General features: G+C 45.1%; 1 long non-coding RNA gene across 1 annotated transcript in view; it reads left to right on the forward strand.

Annotated features, from left to right (window-relative positions):
- The window catches only part of LOC103256091, a 158,968-nt gene extending 156,073 nt beyond the window's left edge, over positions 1-2,895 (forward strand). The window contains exon 3 of the long non-coding RNA XR_002481727.1: positions 2,748-2,895. This is a non-coding gene — a long non-coding RNA (uncharacterized LOC103256091). The remainder of the gene's footprint in view (positions 1-2,747) is intronic.
- Positions 2,896-6,000: the final 3,105 nt, after the last annotated feature.

Below are 6,000 nucleotides of genomic sequence, written 5' to 3' on the forward strand. Positions count from 1 at the left end.
GTGTAGATGGCCTGGCCAGAATACTTACAGCTCCGACTCTTTTTTCCCCTCTGTACTCTTCCTTCAAAATGTCTGCCAGCCTTTGGTTTGAAAGCAAATGTCCTTTCCTGCTGACATCCTCCAGCACACGTCTCAGTTCCCCAATGACGGGTCCTTTTCCTAGCTTCAGGGAGAAGACTCAGTAGTGCTCTGAAAAGGTGTGACAGAGTATGAAGTTCCATCTTTGCAGTGCTAGTTTCAACCATTAATGTTAGCCTTTTCCATGCAGACTTCTTGAGATTTTTCTGCAAATTCAATTGCACAGATTTAGGGTAACCCCGTCAGGTCCCCTCCCACTCTGGGAGCCTTTTTGTCCTCTCAATAAGTCCTGCTTTCAAAAAAATAAATAAATTGCAGAGATTTCGTCTTCATTCTCCCTCGGATGGAACGGTTAAGAGTACCAGGGACTGCACTCTTTCATTATCACTCTTTGAACAGTTCTCTTTTGATTACCTGTGTGCCAGCAACTGTGCCGTGTTCTGGGGCTGTAGAGGTGAATTCTGCCTGGTACTGGGCCACACAGAAGGGTCTGCTGAAGCAGCAGGAGAGGGTAAGGCCCCAGGCCCTTGTGGATGCACTAAGGAGAGGGTGAAGCCCAATTAGGGAGGCCAGGGAAGTGCTGAGGGTTTAGGGATTCCTGTGTATTCCTTTTTCTAACCATGCCTCAGATTGAACAAGTAACACCCACAGTTGATCCTTTATAAATTAGCATCATGGATGCCTTGGGGCCCTCAACCCACAAATAAAATGGTTGTCAACCAAGCTGTACAAGAGACACACTACTGTAGATTACTTAAGGCAGAATTTTAAAGAGTTTTCATGCTTTTAATCTGTTTCACTGCTGAGTTTCAATTTTGCTGATTTCCTTTGCAAGTCTGATGAGGGTGACTGTGGTAAATAGAGATTTTGACAGTGACTTGGGCAAATGGGATGTGTAGGGACTGTTCTGAAGACTTATGTCCCTTCCAGAGAAAAGGGGAAAAAATCAATTTGGGTTTTAAATGGAGCCACCAAGTAGCACCAATCAGTGTTCATAATTTGCCTCACTTTAATAAGTTGTGAAGCTCTGTTTTTATTTATTTATTTGGAAGACAGAATCTTCCTGCCTCCTGAGTAGATATGGCAGGTTAAGTCTGAATTAGCTGTCATCACAGAAGAATTAATGTGGGGTACAGACTTTCTAGTGGAGAAGGGAAGAAATAAACGAGACAGATCTTAGCTGAGCCTTGCGTGATAAATGAGCACCAAGCGGACCATTCATCTCCGGTGAGGAAAGTGGACACAGGCACTAAAGCAGTTTTGCGGAAGACGTGTCAGCAAATGTGATCATTTTGTAACCTGTCAGGAGGAGAGGGAGCTCGTCCTTTTAGGGGGCCACAAGGGAGTGGGTTGGTCTGATGTGACAGTTTCCGTTCATCCGTTTAGGTGTGGGGAGAAAGGGGATGGGTGAGGAGGAATCTGACTAAAACTTCAACCTGGTGTCATCATTCTTCCAAGAAGTAAACTCATCTAGAAGCTAGAAAAGACTGCAGATACCCTGCAAAGGTTTTTGTGTGTGTGTGAAGATAAAAAGTAGGAGGATGGGTTCTCTGTTCAGCTGGGGACCTGGCTTAATCTCACCTAGCTCCTCCCTATGGAAGACCCATGTCCAGAGTTCGAGTGTGGAATGAGGCAGCAGACCTTTTGCTGCTTGCTATTTGGAGGAGGGGTGGGTGGAATTTGATATGGGGTTTCAGGCTGGATGGATAGCCAGCTAGCCAGCCGACCAGACTGTGTCTCTATTTCTGTGTGGCTCTGTGAGAGCGAGCGTGGGCACTGCTGTTTGACCTAGGTTCCCTTTGAAAGTCTCAACAAAGCATTCTGATGTTCGACCTCTTTTCTCCGAATGAGGTAACAAATTATGAAACAGCCTCATCACAAGCTCTCTGCAGGCATCCGGGAGCGTGTGTCTCCACTCTGGTCCTCCTTCTGAGTCCCTGGTTCCCCGTCAGCATTCAGCAGAACCAGAACCAAGAGGGGTTAGAATCCCTAGAGGTGAGGGCCCACCAACAAACACACAACAGGCACCCGGAGTACTTTGTATTATTTCTCATTTCCATCTTTTTTGCTACGGAGCAAATGTAACGTTTCTTCCTGGTGCAACGGAGCATGAGCACAGTGACAGATGATGGTTTCACAACCCAAGCTGCACGTTTGACACTTGCTTCTTAACCCTGTCCTTGTCTTCCTACGTCTCTCTTTTACTTTTCCCCAGGTATTTTTGTGCAGGTAAGTCCCTTGCTGACATATGTTTCCTTGGAGTCTTTTGCTTTAATAGCAAAAAAAAAAAAATGAGGCTTGTCTCACCTTTTAAATTAAAAAGAGAAGCTCACAAGGGGCCCTTGATCACTTAAACTACATAGTACTCTGAACCTAGAAAGCCATTTGATTTGCCTTAGCTTTACAGTAAGCATTTCTCCGAGGGCAGCATTGACAATCGCTGTGGTGTCATTTGTTTTCTCGTGGGTCATTTGTAGAACCAAAAAGCTGCATGATCTATCACATGCTACACACACACACACACACTTCACATACGCACACCACACATCAGATTCCCCACCCCCACCTGCAAAGCTGTTGTTTGATTAGCCAACTTGGCCTTCAGTGATTTTTGTCAGACTTTCGTACATTTGTCTGAGTGCATTTTTTTCTCCTTTGCTCTCTCCTAGAATCATCCAGAACCGCATCCTGCTCGTTATCCTAGGGATCATCGTGGTTCTCACCATCCTGATGGCGATCACTTTTTCTGTCAGAAGGCAATGATGTATCTGCTGTCCCCTGATAAACAGCAACAACGACTTGTTCTGAGTAATTAAGACAAAATGGTCACATGGATCATTCTTTTGCGCTGACAGGCCCCAGGTGACCCTCTCTCTCCCTCACCACTGTTCAACTGAAGTGCAAAGAGTGTAAAAGTATTTTCTATTCTTGTTTGCATGTGGGTTGGTTTCCTTTCCTATGTTCGTCTTCACCCAGATTTGTTTTTTATAGAGGAAGGTGAATGTTTACTTACCTTTTGGTAATTTCATCAACTGACCAACATAGCCTTGCCCTGTGGACATGTCAGGGGTCACACTTTGGGAGAGGGCAGGATGAGGCAATCACAGGAGCTTCTGTCTGTCACACGCCTCTTGTCACCGAAAAGCCCTTCTGTGATATCTGAGGATAAAAATGCAAAGAAAAGCAGTGGCCGGAGCTGGTGACCCACTCTAGCAAACCAGCACTGTTCCCACCCAGACTTAATGAATCTAGTCACCCTGCCTGAGTGCTTTCATTGTAAAGGTGGGTATTTAAAGTCAGTTGCGAGCCAGGCTCAGTGGCTCAGCCTGTAATCCCATGCCTTGGGAGGCTGAGGTGAGTGGATTGCCTGAGCCCGCGGGTTCGAGACCCGCCTGGGCAACTTGGCGAGACCTCATCTCTACAATAAATCAAAAAATTAGCTGGGCGTGGTAGCGCGCGCCTGTAATTCCAGTTACTTGGAAGGCCGAGGCGGAGGGATGGCCGGAGCCCAGCAGGTCGAGGCTGCAGTGGCCAGGAGCGGCCGCTGCACTCCAGTCTGGGAGACAGTGAGACTCCAACTCAAAAAAAATAAATAAATAAAGTCAGTTGTACAAGAAGTCATGTTAGCACTTTCCCTGTTTTTCTATTGCCTACATTTTTTTAAGCCCAAAAATATTTTTGCTGAGCCTGCCCAGTATTCACTTTTCACAACTTTGATTGCTGGCTACAAGAAATATTTCCTTCCCTTCCCCAAATCCCATACTCCCCAGAATTTGCTGGCAACGTGAGCCCTGGCACAGGATTTAATTGTGACCTCGTCTTCCCTGACCTGTGTAAGCATCTCTGTAGCCTTTCGGTTTTAATATTTGCACTGCCAAAAGCAGCCCTCATACATGCAAAAGGTCTGACAAGGTTCTTTCCACATCCACTCCAGTATGTAAAGAGAACATGAATATTTCAGTAAGAGCAAGAACATGACTCCAAATGTGATTATAAATATGGGAGAGTCCTATAGGATGATTCACTAGAAATAAACTTTATGGGAAACGTTCACTAACCTCCTTTAAAAGAATAAGGGACTGCAGATTGTTACAAAAGAAACGGCTTGGGTTTTTTACTAACAAATGTTAGCAAAGCTTTCCTGAATTCACTATGTATTCAAACCTCTAATGTGCACTATGGTTTTTGTTTTTTTTTTTTCCTTCATTTCTTTCTGGCTGAGGTAACCAGGAATTGCATTCAAAATGAATTCATTTGTGATCAGGCTTAAAAGTTGCCCAAGCTAAGGTCATTTTCCTTCTAGTCATAAAGCAGAATGTGTTTTTCTTAAGACTTCATGGGCACTTACTGGTCTGTCCTGTCTGTTGAATATAATTAGAAGCTTTGAATCCTTGAAAAGCAAACCTGTTCTCTTTATCAAAAATGCTAACCACCTGTGTCCATAGATCAAGCTCACCCAGATGCAGCACTTGACATTTTTCCCAACTCAGAAGAAACCCATTATGGTTTAGAGAGGAAAGGCAGAATGGCAAAATCCACCAGAGAAATTGTACTTATCGAAACAGGCCAGGGCCTGCATGTGTTCAGATAAATCATTTAGTATTGTGTAAATAAAGCCTCAGCCTAGACTTCGGAGGGATGGTATGGGATTTTGGGGGAGCAAAACAGGACAGTAAAGGAGCGGGAAGCTATGCTAATTTTCCTGTCAGCTTCAAGGATCCATCTCGGCAAGAATCTTGTCTTCTGATGACGGAGTTCTGTACATGCTAAACACATCTAAGAACCATTAGAAAGCAAGGAAACAAACAAGCAGCCCCCTTCGCATCCTGACACACAAACAGTCGTCAAGTATTATACCAACCCCTCTGATGGCTTCCTTTGAAACTGTTGATCTTAGCTAAAGTGTATAACCAGTTACAGAGCTGCACTTCCCACCTCTGTCCCGTCTACTGTCCAACAGACTTCCAAGGCCACCTGGCAAGCAAGGTTGATCTGATCGTCTAAACTTGCTGGCTTCTAAATATTTCACTAAAACCTTGTGTTCACATGGAAGTAGATGAAATGGGCGAGAAGGAATACATTGCTCATCCCTCAATAGCTTTTCCTTTCAAGTTTTATGTCTTCATCAGCCCTTTCCTGTGATTTTGCCCCAATTCAACCTTGGGAGTGGGAAGAATATGAACAGATGACCCTTGGCCTCATAGCTCCATCAGACCACCTCGAGAGCAACCACCTCGCTTGGGGTAGTGAGCACTTTGTGAGGAAGCTAGTCCCAAGGTCCCCTGAACTCTCTCCTGGCCTTCCTGGATGCTGCAGAAACAATTCAAAGAGCCCCAAGAGAGGCCAATTGTTCTTCCTTCCCTTCCCTGGGGAAGGAAGACAATCCACAAACTTAAGGCAGGTCATGAAGCAGATCTGTGAGAGGTTCTAGGTGCTTACTAGGTAGACTTTGATTGGTGAATATTTCTAAAATTGGGAGCCCTTGTTTAAAAGATGCTTGACTTGGGGGAGGGGGCGGAAATGAAGATGTGGAGGAGGACGAAGAGAAGGAAGCTCTTGCCATATAAAATTCATACAGACTAAACAGTTTCCCTGACAGAATAAATAAAGTGGATGCTACCCTGCTCCAGAATCAAAAGCCATTTAATTAAAGTCTCTTAAGTTGCAAAGAGTTTTAAATGTTCCATGTTGAAGGCGAATGCCTGCAAATGCAGTGGGCTTGACGTCAGCGCCAGGCCTGGGCTGGGAGGCCATTTGCTATTCTGTTTAAGGCAGGCTGGATTGTCTTATTTTGGAACCAGCTTGGTGGGGGGTTTGCTTTGCTACTGCTTCTGAGCCCTGAGCTTCAAAGGCTGAAATTAATGGTGAACAAAATTGTGCGGCTCTGGCCATCCCATGCGGGGCAAGCCCATTGAGGGTTAT

Source organism: Carlito syrichta, unplaced genomic scaffold (assembly GCF_000164805.1).
Source record: "Carlito syrichta isolate Samal-C Ts95f unplaced genomic scaffold, Tarsius_syrichta-2.0.1 Scaffold288918, whole genome shotgun sequence".
Taxonomy (NCBI): domain Eukaryota; kingdom Metazoa; phylum Chordata; class Mammalia; order Primates; family Tarsiidae; genus Carlito; species Carlito syrichta.